Here is a 14,439-nt window from a genome sequence, read left to right as displayed (position 1 = left end):
TTTAGGTTCACAATCTTTCGAAAGCTTATAATTTTACGAGATAGATTATAATCTAACGGTATTTATAATTATACGGTGACATATACTTACATACATTGTTAGGATGAGTGCAACGATAACTATCATTCGGAATGCGCTGATATCTATGACCTCTTTTAGGAAAGTTGAAATTCTCTCTGCATGTGTTACACATATAAACCTAATCCTTGAATCACAATATTTTTGACTAAAACCGCTTAAAAATTCGTAAAATTAGGGAACTATATTCTATCATAAATTTTTAATACGACTATTTCATATCATATTTCATATTAAATTTGAAGGCAATTAATATAATAAGCAACATAATTAATTATCTAGTGTGCCCACTGCCTACTAAGCAACAGTATCGTTTCCTACGCACGTAGTTGTACCACACAACAGGTATGATGTATAATTACACGAATAATTTTCTTGTTCCATTTAATAATTTCATCGTTAATTAATTCCAAGTTAAAAATGCGTGACAGATAACTGTACAACGAGTCCACCAGATATGTATTGCCTTGTATAAAATAAAAAACCAGTTGCAGTTTACGTCGAGACCTCGCCGACACATTGACATTGCTCCCAATTGTCAGCCCCATGCCAGGATGTAGGTGATACTGGATCGATTCAAGCTATCTTCCTACACTAATAATAAACACGTTGTCTGAGCTGTATCGTGAAACCCGACTATATTATAAAGAATAACACATTTATAATAAGCTAATATTTTATAGAATGATATCATTAAATAATAATATAGAAATAAATATTTTACAATCAGTGATCAAGTGATCTATCCGTATCAATTGTGCTGATCACCGATAATTATCGTTATCTCATGTCAATTCCCTTACGTTAATTTAAATTGGCAAGGTATCTTTAAGGCTACCGGTCCAAAGTCATGCGGATTTTTTACTTACTCGATATGATTTAATTTGTAAGTAATTATTTTATAAAGATTGTAAATTTTAAATAATATATTACAATTATATTCATACTAATACCGGCACTGTTCTTATACAAGTACTTACGTAATGTATAAGTGATACATATGTAAGTAAATATTACTTAAGTTGTAACAATTTATTCAAGTATATCTTTGATATTTGTAGGAGATTATAACTGTTCAATCTATTTTAAAGATCGTCATAGGATATTTATAAATTATATCACTACATAGTATAAAACAAAGTCGCTTACCGTTGTCTGTCCCAGTGTATGCTTAGATCTTTATAATTACACAACGGATTTTGATGCGGTTTGTTTGGAAGATTTATATGTACAATACAGGCACAGTATAGTAGAGAAACACTGATTATTTTAGAGGTTTCTAAAGTTATGTCGTAAATAAACAAATTGTTTTGCGCTTACATTGCAAACGTAACTACTGGCTGAATTCTACGAGATAGACCAAAATAATGTACTACAGTATTGTACGCTTTAAAAAGGTCATGAAAACAGTCAGGGATGATATATGTCTATCTCTTAGGGATAACCTACAATAAAAAAAAATTATCCTTTACATTTTACGAGAAATAATGACTTATTTTCGAAGCAATTTTAATCAATAAAGCAATATTCCTTATCGAATTAAGTGCCTAAAATACATTGTACTTTTAATATAGATCAATGTGGCCCTTTGTAGCATGTAATTTAAATGATTTACAGATTTAAAACGCAGAGACATAGCAGTTTGTATTGTCTAATGTCTGAAAAACTGCGAATGTTGTAAGAAATTCTGTAGTACACATATTTAGTATCAGCATTGCACCCGTGCGAAGCCGGGGCGGGTCGCTAGTTGTTTAATATAACTACAAAAAATTCAGTGTCAAAACTTACTAATAAAAATTTATTGTATAATTTACGTTAGTTTAAACCTTTTATTATTATTATTAATATAAACTAGAGAGTGCAAATGTCTCAGTTTTTGCAAAGTAACTCTTTATTATTTTTATATATTCAACGATTTATAGTTGCAAAATCATGATAAAACAAATTTATAGATTTAATCTTGTGTTTAAAATATCATTACAATGCTATTGTATAATTATTGCTAATTGTATTTTTAAATAACACTTGTACAACCTTTAGATTTCAAACTATAAATACTAAATAATATTGACAAATATTCGTAAATGCAAGTTTATAAGGGTTAAAAATTCTATCGTATATTGGGTAAGTTCGTTAACAAACATTGGTTCAAGCTGATTACAAGTGTCCGGCCAACGCCTTTATGTGCTTTTAAGTGTGTGTGGGGAGTGTAACTGTCCAGTGTCAACTTCCAAATCCCTTACTGTTTTAGAGTTATTATAGATAGTTGGTATGTGCTACCTAAAGACTCAAAAGACTAACTCGAAATTAAGATTATGAATATGATTATTAAGGAAAAATATCTTAAAATCGAATCTATAAGTAATGGTAAATATCCATAGGTAATATATGGTTATGGGTCGAATTATATATCTTATTATGACGGTTGTCATAATTTAAGGTATTCATGTTAAAGTATCAGTAGTAGGCACCATCCCAGCCCTTTGTTGTTAGTGTCATATTTAGTATATTAGAATTTATTGTGTAATAAATATTTTTTTCAGAAATAAATAAGTAAATACGTCTTTTATTACTTAGAAGTTTTAAGCAGGAAGTGAAATAAGTATTAAATTTTCATATATTGTCTATTTTTAGAATGTTTGTCATTTTGACGTTAACGATTTTGGTGGGGTCATGACCCCTATGACACCCCACCTCGGACCGCCCTGATCAATTAAGCAGTATTAGTATTATAACGTAAACAGCGTCGATAGCGAAAGACTATATTTAATTAGATACACTATACGCAGTAAAGCAAATATTTCTACAACATTTGAAGTATTTTCACTCGGTTCTATTTTAATAATTAAAAAGGCATTGTTACTTTAAGCAGCTTAGCTTTAAATATCTTTAAAACTCATTTTTAATCAAGGATAAACTCTAAAGTTTTTAGAATTGATTGTTTTTAATTTCTACGTGAAAGTCATTCTTAGCTGATGGCTTAATCCTAAGGGCAAGGAAGCCATATTTTAAGTCTATAAGGTCGCAGAAGTAGTTGGAAAATTCTGCGCTAACAACTGCCTGTGAAATACAGAGACACGGAGAATTACTCATCACTGCGGTCATTTTTTGTTGAATACTTAATTTCAATATATAAACTTTTGTCACGAATAAGTGTTGACAAAATAAAATTTGGTATTTTTCCTTTTTTGGTAAGTGATTTTTCAAACTAATATACTTTTTCGTTATATTAGGACACATTCACACTGATCATATATTTTTTTAAGTTACAAGATAAATAGTATATTCATTTGATAGCTATTTCTTGTTAGATACAGTCTTATTAATGCTGTGATCCTTAATACCGTAAACAATAATCATTTGTAATAAAAATAGAAATGCATTAAGAAGAGATTTGATCAATTTTATCCGCTGTAAAAATCCTCAGCTCCCTTTAACGACCCTTTTCAAAGTGTCATTTAAACATATCAAGACTATTAAATGTGATTTGAATATAAACCTACTTCATAAAATTTTAAAATGAGAATCTTAAGCCGGTCGATCTACCAAGATGTAATTTTGCATTAGAATTCTTTATGGAACGTAGGTGAGCCTCAATGAAAGTCTGTATGGAAATCCAACATTTTCGACAGATAAATGGTAATTGATGGAAATCATAAGCTAGTGGTTATATGTTTTTGAGATTATATCTATATGTCGTTCTACACACACTAATATATTTTTAACAGCTCTCAGAAAAACCATGTTGTGTATATACAGTCATGGTTCAAAGAGGTGTATTAAGCATGGCAAACATCAAATTAAATTTACTCATGACCTTATACAACGCCCCTTAATAATCGGCTGTGGTATTGATTGGGCTCAATTGATTGATTAATATATTTTACGTTACATATAACATACGTTACAAAAGGTAGCAAATCTTTGTTCTTTTGTTTAATTTTAAATAAGTGACCACCACACGATAAGTGCTCTCCAAGGCCCGTATACACTGAAAGACCTATTAGAAATGTACTGTAAGAAATATCAATCTCTCCTCGCATCATTAATATTTCATAAATTTTGGGAATTAAGATACTATGAATATAAGATATTATTGCTCTTGTGCCTGTTTTCCGGTTTGTAGGGTGGGTAAGTAGATTCACTGATCCAAACCAACCAGACCACAACAATATTAAATATTTATGTTTGACGGTAGAATATATTATGATAAATGATTGAGTGATAAATGACGTGACGGGCTAACTCAAAAACCTACCAAACTATCACCGAGACTGCTCATATCACAATGAAAATCGTTTTAATTATTTTATAATGCCTATAATCTTATAATTAAAACTGCGTGTTTGACATTACTCTGAATCTTATCTCATTACATTGTTTTGTGTTATCGTATCATACGAGAATGTAAACATCGTGAATATACCTTAACTATTCAGCTGAGTAAAAAATCACGATTCCGATACCATTATTTGATGTTTATTTTATTTTTCATTAGCAAATGTTAACTTGAAATCAAATCAAAAGCATAATTTACACAATAAAGAATCTAGTTATATTTTTCCTTATACTTATCGCGTCCTATCGACATCTAAATTTCAGGTACATTGAACGTACCTGGGCTCTAATTGGAGACTTCGACGTGACCGGCTGAAACCGGATGAGCGTGCAAACATTGTTTATCACAAAGCCTGCTAGCCGCCTATTAGCATAGATTACTGTAGATCACGCTCGATGTTCGTGCTTTTCGATACCTACATTGTATGGGGACGATTAATTTGTGTTACATAATAAATTGTAAATATGTCAACAAACAGTTAGCGTAATAGTGATAAACATAGTTTCAGCATTCAAATTTAGTTTCATATAAATTGTATTATACCCGCTGTTAAACAAATTAGACGAATTAGGATTGTTAGGTAAAAAGAACTCAGAAATGAGAAACTGGAATCGGATATGAATATAAAAATATTATCGACTATAGTATTGTTTTTGTTAATTTAGTCTCAAGATTAGTGCAAAGAAAGTAAATGAAAGAGACAAGTATTATTAATGAAATAACTTTAATTACTCGTCCTTTTATGTAATTAATATTATGCAACATATACTTTGGAATTGTTCAGATGCGTGATCTTTTCGGTTAAGGTTTTTAATGAACGATCTGTGACTGATTTCATACAACTACAAGCAAACCACGTCGCAGCTTTGCCCGTGAGAAATGAGAATAATAAAATGTAACTCAACCACAGCGCTGCCTAGCGGGTCAAGATTTTATGATTTACTATTGTTTCACTAAGCTAACATTGTGAACATGAGTCATTATCTACATAAATATATCATTTGTTATTAACCGCACTATCATAAAAAGACAGATAGTTATGTGACATTGGCCTTAATAATATTTGAAGAATTTAAGTATCAAAATAGCGTACCATCATAAATCGGTTTTCAACATTTCAACAACGAAATACGAACGAAATGTATTTAATTTAGCTTTTATAATGGAAGTTGAAGCATGATATCCTCCTAATCGATTTTGGTCAACGCAGCCCCTTCCAAGAACAGCCAACTGCGCAGGACATATTATAGTGCGACAATTTGTGCGCAAACACTAATGCGCTCCCTATTTCCATACCCTTATAATCTGTCATGACTGACTTCTTAATCTTACATGACTGTCAAGAGTTCTGGTAACAACCACAGAACTAACGGCTTCAAGTGCTCCCTAAGGAACAGCAGTATAAACACAATCTTCTAGATTACGGGCACACACAGAATTTCTAGAAAGAAAAACCCAATATTTTATTACCAGAATTTGACCCAGGGCCTCAGGAATTACACTCTTACATACAAGAAAGTAGATAAACGAGGCAGTCAAATCGAAGTATAGTACTGTTCATTCGATAGAAGCGATATTATCGTATAAAACAAATATAGGTATGTATCATGACATGACAATTGTCATTTACCACGACTACAAAGAGTATTATATTGATTTTAATCTTCATTATCTTAATGGCGAACCATCGGATTAAGTAATATTTTGTTATTAAAACTATCGGGTATCAAAGCGCACGCCTGAGCTGACATAAAGTTGTATGAATTTATCGATGTCATAAATTCATTTAGGTAATAATAAAACATGATAAAAATATACATTGATATTTTAATTATCTAAAAAACTATTTTTGATGTTTTATATTTCTGACTTTTTTATCTTTGAATTTGAAATAAAACTCCGCGCAAACATTTATCCTTGTCGCGTGTTCTTTAACAAATATGTAATTGTTGTTTAATTGAATTAAAAACATACATATGTTACTAAGTAGAAGTGCTAAAGATTCAGGTGGAAATGTAATATATATATATATATGTATATATTCGTACAGTCAGGTAATAAATGGTACCTATATGGATCAAATAAAACTAAACTTTAGCATGTATTTTTTACCTTTGATATCTATTATTTTTGTTTTCGTCGTAATATAACAAATTATATAAGATATAATAAATATAAATATATTTTGTAATGCGATTTTTGATTTTGTCATAACAGTAGGTACGTACTCGATTGAAAGTTAAAGACAGTACGGTATTTTGTTCGAACTTTATCTAGGAGCATTATTAAAGCATACATTTCATTTCCGAATGACTGTAATCATACATGATAACAATTTATTTCCAATGCTACGTAGGATATTTCATGTTTTATTTTGTTTGAGATCAGCGTTTTCTATATATTTAGCCCTCTAAACTCTTCGTTAGGTTGGACACCCAAAATTCCTGTTCTGTAACCATAATAACGTGTATACAAAATGTTATTTTGACCAGTCTAATAGTTAGGACGTGAAAGCGTAGCAAACTCACCTTTGCATGCAATTGAATAAAACTATCATTCAGAATGTACCGTTCATAGATATGGGAAAAGATGTCTTAAAGTTAGACGCCAGCAACTCAAGTTACAGTAAACTCGCTACATGGGTAGCGAGTTCGAGAGTAGCAAGAGCGAATAGCTTATATCTAAAAGTTTTATATTTAACATGAGTATAAAACTTTTAGATAGAAGAATCAACATAAAAAGAGTTTTTTTTTATTTTATTCCGACAAGAAAAGTTGATTATCTCTGGTTACTGATGTAAACCGCATCAAAATCCGTTGTATAGTTTAAAATATCAAAACATAGAAACAGTGGAAAGAAACTTTATTGCAGATGTATTGTTATCTACAAGGCAAAATATCTGCACTATGATGGTAAAATTATTCAATATGGGTACATTATATTTACTTAAATGGTGATAATTCTATTTCAACTCGTTGAATTTACACAGAATTTAAATTAAAAACGATTAATTAATGTCTGTACATTATCATCCTCAGAACAAATAATGGGTATTCGAATAATTCTTATTGAACTACATAGAATAAATATCATTAGGGTACTTCAATGTAAACTTTCATAATGAATACATTAAACAGCCATTTTTCATTTCATTTTTAAGTATAGGTCTATCTAGTCTGGCTAGTTTCTGTGTCAATCTGGTCCATATTCGAGCTTCGATATTATGATTTGACAATGTCATCGACCCATTGTTGCTTGACGTCAAACACTTCCCTTCTGCCATCTTACTCAAACATTCCTCTCTAGAGAAGTCACTATAGCTTCTAAATTCGATAAGTTAGATTTAATTCACGTTTGGAGTTACAAATGCAATAATAAAACATATCGAAGGTAACATACAAAGTAATATAAGATATAAGAAACACAAGTTGTCCACCAGTCATTATGAACTTCTAGAATACATAAAGCGTACAATGAAGTCAGAATGTAAAACGTAATCATTAAACCTTAATGAGTTAATCATTTTTAAGTGTTCATTACTGAGTGTACAATGTGACAGATAAAGTATTTATTATAACGATAAGTGTTATTGTACTACATTTCTGAGGTTAGTTATATTGTAATGTTTATTTATGTCATTGTATACGCAGGAACCGGCGACCTACATTACTAATTTTCGTAATTTTTCATTTAATTCAAGGGCTATTTTAAGTTTTATTTTTTTATTAACGAAACTCCTAATTAACAAAAATTAAAAAGCATTTTTCAGGGTTCCAATGCCTTATATTCAGGAAAAAATTAAAAAAAAATACTAAATTCGTAATGTCTTTTTAGAAACGTAGGTAATTGTCCTGACAATGTTTCAGTGTAAGATTTAGAGAAGCCATCCTTAAGGCGTACGTATACGTAATGCCTTAAGGCCTTATGCCTTTATAACATTCATAACATTTCCTCTTCGCCTTATTAAATTAAAAAAAAAAACAATAAGAGGTAATAGAAATGAATAGGTTTGTATCTAATTATTGGTATTTTTGGTCCCACGCCATATGTCTAAAGATTTTTTATTTACATTAGTATATTGAATAATACAACACAAAGGGAACCTTCAGCTTATTTTGCAATATTTTTTTCATGATATTTTTAAATGTACGTAATCGTTGCACTTAAATCGCGATAGATTCTGTCATCTAATCAGTGCAAGACGAGACGTTGTCTAGATAGACCTGTGAAAAATCGGCTCGGAGAACATTTACCGATACCGCCCAATCAAGCAAATATATTCACCTGTTAACACAGGTTTTCCTTATCATCAAGCTGGCATGACCTGTCTGTACTCTAAAATGCCTTAGTTTACTTTATTTACTGCATGACTTATATCTTATAGACTAACTACATGTATAAAACCTTATGTGAAATTAATTTGTTATTAGTATTATTATAAAATTAGCTTTACGTAAAGAACATTCCACGGTACATAATGACTCTGTTGATATCGATCGGCGAAAACGGATATCACCTCCGATCCCCCCGATCCGATTTTACTAAAATAATTATACCCATTTTATTATTCTACCAAGTAACACCGATCTATCTATCCTATGTACGATAGAGATTGATGGGCGTTTTGAGTTCAGTAGTTTCGATTTGACATTAAATCTAGATAAAGTTCGGTCGAGTATGGACGTAGTAAGTAGAATTAAGTTTTTATAGGTAAAATATCATAAATACGAAAGTAACTCTGCCTGACTGTCTGTATATTGCTCTATCGAAATAAACCACTACATCGAATTTGATATTTTGGCATGAAGCAAGTTTCAACCATACTAATAAGCTACTTTTTATGTCTAACTGACGAACCCGCGTGCGATAACTAGTTACCTATATTTCATATAAGGTATATTTTTGTTCAACAATTAAAGTGATTATTTATTAAATAAAACTTTTATAAGCTTAATGAGCGGTTTTTAGTTACATCTGATTACAAGATATCGATCTTTCCTTCGTTCATTAGGGGAGTGATATCCGAAAGAACACGACAAAATTTCTCTCACTCATCTCACTAGTAAAGATTGTATAACGTGTCCATAACAAGACTTTGTCTTCATTTAAATGTCAAATTCCTAATAAAAGGAAGAAATAATTCGATGTATGTGTTTTCCCAATATTATAATAATAGCCATATAAAAAAAAACATAAGGCAGGTAGGGTGAACTATGGTGGAATTATGTGCTTAATAAATTATTATATCGAGGAGCCCGTGGTGTTTTATTGGAACTAGAGTATCTATATTTCCGTGAAAATGTTATTGAAAGTAAGATAATTAAAAATGTGAAATATGATCTGTTTTATACGTTTGAAACTGTTATTAGTGATGTAACTATTTCCTATATAGATAAAAAATACGTGAGCTAGATTTTTTTTAACCTAATAATAAATAATCAGCAATTACGCTATTTTTCTCGGTTTTGATTGAACTGAATGAGGTAATCGACACATTTATAAAAAATAAAAAATATAGATAATATTAGAAATAAAAAACAAAACAAAAGTTAATTTTAAAAGGTAATTAATTGCTCGTTCATAAGTGACGACAGATACACACAATATAAGGTTTTATATAAATTTATTAATTGAACCACAGGAACAACAGGGTCGATTGAACCGACTGATTTGCGTGATTTCCAAAACATAATAACGCTTCTAAATTCTTAATATGACGTCTGCTTTTGATAATTTTTTTACAAAGGTCCAAATAAATAAAATATTATTGTTCCTAACCGACATTCGACCACCCCTGACCTCTAAATCAGCAGCTGGACAACCTTTGAAGCCGATATAAAAAAAAAACAGTAATTTTATTACCACCAAAAAAAATATTACAATTTTTTTATCTCACATATAATAAGTAACACTTGTTTGAGGTACTATAATTTAAATAGCTTCAAGGATGTTGATTGTAACAAAGGCGAAGTATACGATAGGTTACAATATAGGACAAAACGAGAAAAACCACGATGAATCGTTATCATAGCTAGGGCCATATAACAAAGAACAAGCCAGCACGATTCACAACATGCTTTTGTTTGCGATACCACTTTCCCTAATGAAGCCAAACGCGTGGCTTGCCCCTCATACTTCAATTTAATAAATCACATTTTTACTAAAAATACGCTTTATTAAAATGTGAATTTTTAACATTTGTTTAAAATACGAATTAAAGTGTTAAAGAAGGTTTTAAAAAAGAATAACTAGCCTTTATTCTATCCATGTACTGTTGACACAATTATTTATTTCGAACTAAATTTACTATATCAATTAATAAACCTTATAGCGATAAATGACCCCAAGATTTACATCTCCAGGCGATTTGCTAAGAGGTTTTTTATATTGTGCACTGCAAACAGTTATTTATTTTTATTACACAACACTATTCTACTTGTTGATTGACACACACATTCTAGTATGCGAAGTAAAATAAGGGCTCGTAAAAATTAAGACTGACTAACTCACTCTTCTAACAACGTCGTTTGTTGATATATACTCCGAACAATAGTCAACTACTTTTATGAAAGCATTTTTGAATATCCCAGGGAAATCATTAAACAGGGCTATCAAAAGAATCAGAATTCTACCAAAATTAAAATCTACCTACTAAATTTAAGAAATATTTACGTTATTATTGCTTTTCCATTATGGGTAAAAAAATATTCTAAATTTACGCTTGTCGTATCTAAATGTGAATCCCTTCACATTCTTTCACATGTGAAACTGCGAAGCGCTGCTGCAGGTCTAGTTCCGATCACTATCAATTATTCTACCATTAATCGTTAATATTCTATATTGCTACGAATGCCACACCCCAGTCTGAAGGGTGAGTGCTGAATCAGTTTCATTACAACCACAAGGTGCATATCTCTGAAATCATAAGTTTGACAGTGTAATGAAGGTGTCAAAATTGATTTATACTCGTTGTGCAAGTGCCTACCCTATACAGCCAGGAGGCACTTTTGCACGGATCCCTTTAATAAACAAATAAATATAAGCGATGCTATATAGATCGTTTCCTTTTTTTAAATTTTCTTTAATTAGTTTCTGAATAAGATTTTTATATGTATTAACCGTCGGAATAGACTTTCGGTTACATGATAACGCCAAAATACCAATTCAATAAAAATTTGCCAATCATCTTTATATTGTAGATTCCGTTTTAAATTTCTATTTATATTTGTTTCAATTTTTTTTTACTGAACAACTAATATTGGTCGATTATAATTTAACCGTCTGAAATCGTTGTAATTATATAATAACTAGGTATGATATTCGCTATACAAACTAAATATGTAATATGGGTATATTTTAGGTTTACATATTTGATTGAACTTAGCGAATTTCTTAACGTTCTCAGTACTTACCTAATTAAATAAATTAAAATTACTTAATTCACATAAAACAGCGAATTTCATACAATCGTCATACATTTATAAATACAATGCAATATAAATATCAGACTACAGAGTATAAAACATTAATACATAAAAAATACGAATTGAATTTATTCTTTAAAAACTTACTTCACTTCTTTGATGAAATTATGAAAACCGACTTCGGTTATTTTCTATTTTTATGCCTCTAGCTTAATATGTGTTATTATCGCCAATGTTGTATATCACGTCCTGATTCACGATCGTTACCTGCGATGAGTTTCGAATTTGTTACTACAGAATAGTTCTACGATAATTTAATAAATATATACAAAAAGATGAATGTCAATATATTCATATTTTATTCGGAATGCGTTGTTAACTCTAAATTCTGGGTATTATTATAATAATCGATATTTTTATCCCAAAACTGCTTTAGTTATACATAAGGAATTTTATCTGACTGAAAATTACATTTGTGATATTTTAATTCGATTCTTATGGTTTTTTTTTTTTAATTAAATTTTAATGCAAAGAATGCATACGCTGCTAGTAAGTACTTCTACTCTGTTCACATAGGAAATGCAAAATATGTAAACAAACAAATTTTCTTCAACTGTTTTGTATTTCACGTGTAATGAACATTCCGAAATGGTTTGCGTAACACTACATTCACTTTGATACGACCTTTAAAAAATTTCTTGTTTGATTTATTCAGCAATTAATGAAATTATATATAAAGTACTAGAACCTAATGACTTTGTACCGATATTATTTATTGAGATATATCAGAACAATTTAATTCGTATACGGTAATGGTGTATTTTTAACGTTATTACAAATATGAACAAAGGCTATACAAATATAAGGTACATTTCATTACCATGCCCTTATGTTTAGCCGTAGATAGTGGGCAATGATGTCAAACCGCCATCTTTGTTTGCATAGTGCATAGTATGCATTTTCTATGTGACTTGGCTGACAAGTTACTGGCAGAGATCGAGCAGCATTGGTATATGTACTGCTATATTTTTAAAGTATGAAGTCATTATTCCGAATAGCTAATCGATTTCACGTTGAATGTATAATTCGACTCTGAAACGTAAAATAATTTATATTTTATACAAATACCTCTGGCATAGTCGCCGACCATAATGTTTTGATATATTAGCTAGCAGCTATTCGCAGCACAATAAACAACAATCTATTTGCTTTTCATTAATATTTATAAAGAGGATTGTGCTGATAAATAACACGCATTATTTTACAAACTTTTTCGAATTATTTACTCACGTAATTATGTTGACAATACAAATGTTGTGTTATTTCTTATCTAATCATTTAGTGTAAGCATGCATGTATATGATTCTTTAAAAGTATATCCATTGAACCATATGGAACGTGGAAAATATTAAATAATAAAAATTATAACGCTTACAGTTGATTGACAATGGATGGCGGTTGAAAATCTAATATAATTTAACGCTTTGATAGACGTTAGTACTCCTTTATGCCACACCCGAAATACTTAAATGATCCTTACCCTCATTCTTAATATATAATTTTAATTAATTGATGCAAACCTTGTTATCTTTCAAAGTCCCTGTATCAATATATTACTCAGTTATTAATATTCTCGTTTTTCTGTGTTAGCTAGTTTATTTTAGTTATTCAATATATACTCACTCCACACTCGAAACGTACCAAAACTTTCTATATTTTGTCGTCGCCTTTCACGATAAATAATTTATTAATGTAAGGGCAAGGGTGAGTAGGTTTGGTTTAGTAAAAAAACGTTATATGTCAGTTCAAATAGCGTAAAAAAGTCGCTTATTGTATGTGTAAGGGACCTATTTGTTACTTCTTTTAAGCTGCACAATTATTTTTGATGTGGTTTTCACCATCAATTAGATGACCTCAACTGACCTCTTATTTTTTATATTAGATTTATTTATTATGTACGATAACATATTTAGAACATTATGTAACCGTATTTTCATTTAAGATATTTTTATTTTTATTAATCTTTCCGATAACATTCAACTATTTGTTGAAAGTGAAATAATATTCAAATTCAACAACAACATTGGGATCTGTATATTTTTTTACTATCTGTAATTTTTAGACGAGATATCATAAGAACTCCATATTGAAGATAAAAATCTATCGATATTGATTACAATCTTTCACAATCTTCACTTTAGTTTTTTGTCAACATGATTCAATTTGTAATAATTATACGACTGTATATTTGAAGACCTGACTGTTTAAATTGAACTTACTGTTTACTAGATATTAAGAGAGTTAAAGCAAATAAAGTAGTTCACAAAGCGGTAAGAAATTACATTTTTGTTTTCGAACGCATTTTTTTTTAAATATTTTTTATTAAATTCATTTTTGAACGAAAACGACGCTACCAACTACACCACATAAAGTATTTCACAGGTGACACTGCGGATGTTACTTCTGGCAATGCAGATAAATTTGAAATTTCCCACGCAAACGTATTTAACCTCTCCGCGGAAACGCCTTCGGTAAAGTAGCAATATTTGAATTAAACACCTAAAAACAATTGAAGCTTCGGATCCGTCAGACTATCAG

Source organism: Vanessa atalanta, chromosome Z (assembly GCF_905147765.1).
Source record: "Vanessa atalanta chromosome Z, ilVanAtal1.2, whole genome shotgun sequence".
In the NCBI taxonomy this organism is placed as follows: domain Eukaryota; kingdom Metazoa; phylum Arthropoda; class Insecta; order Lepidoptera; family Nymphalidae; genus Vanessa; species Vanessa atalanta.
Note: the sequence above shows the minus strand (reverse complement) of the source record.